Source organism: Etheostoma spectabile, chromosome 12 (assembly GCF_008692095.1).
Source record: "Etheostoma spectabile isolate EspeVRDwgs_2016 chromosome 12, UIUC_Espe_1.0, whole genome shotgun sequence".
NCBI classification, from domain to species: Eukaryota; Metazoa; Chordata; class Actinopteri; order Perciformes; family Percidae; genus Etheostoma; species Etheostoma spectabile.
This window is the reverse complement of record NC_045744.1, coordinates 3063363-3063597: the sequence shown is the minus strand read 5'-3', so window position 1 is coordinate 3063597 and position 235 is coordinate 3063363. Positions and strand designations below refer to the sequence as shown.

The 235-nt window shown below is 45.1% G+C and overlaps 1 protein-coding gene across 3 annotated transcripts in view; it reads right to left on the bottom strand.

Annotated features, from left to right (window-relative positions):
- Positions 1-235, bottom strand: part of LOC116699727 (endophilin-A2) — a 13827-nt gene that overhangs the window by 4975 nt on the left and 8617 nt on the right. The gene's annotated exons all lie outside the window — the stretch shown is intronic.

The following is a 235-nucleotide window of genomic DNA, read 5'->3' as shown; positions in this document are numbered from 1 at the left end:
CAAACATCTCTCTCAGATAAGGCCGAGGATGATTGGGAATGTCTTGCTGCTTGTCTGCTGGATCTCTGTTTTCTTCATTTTAAATCATGTCGCCCTCCATGCTACTATGTGCTAACGTTAGCGCCATCCATGCTAGGCTAATATGTGCCAACGTTGGCACCATCAAGCCGTGATTTTCTGTGAATTAATGCAAAATGCCGAATCTGTTGAGTTGTCTCAGTCGTGCGTCAAATGC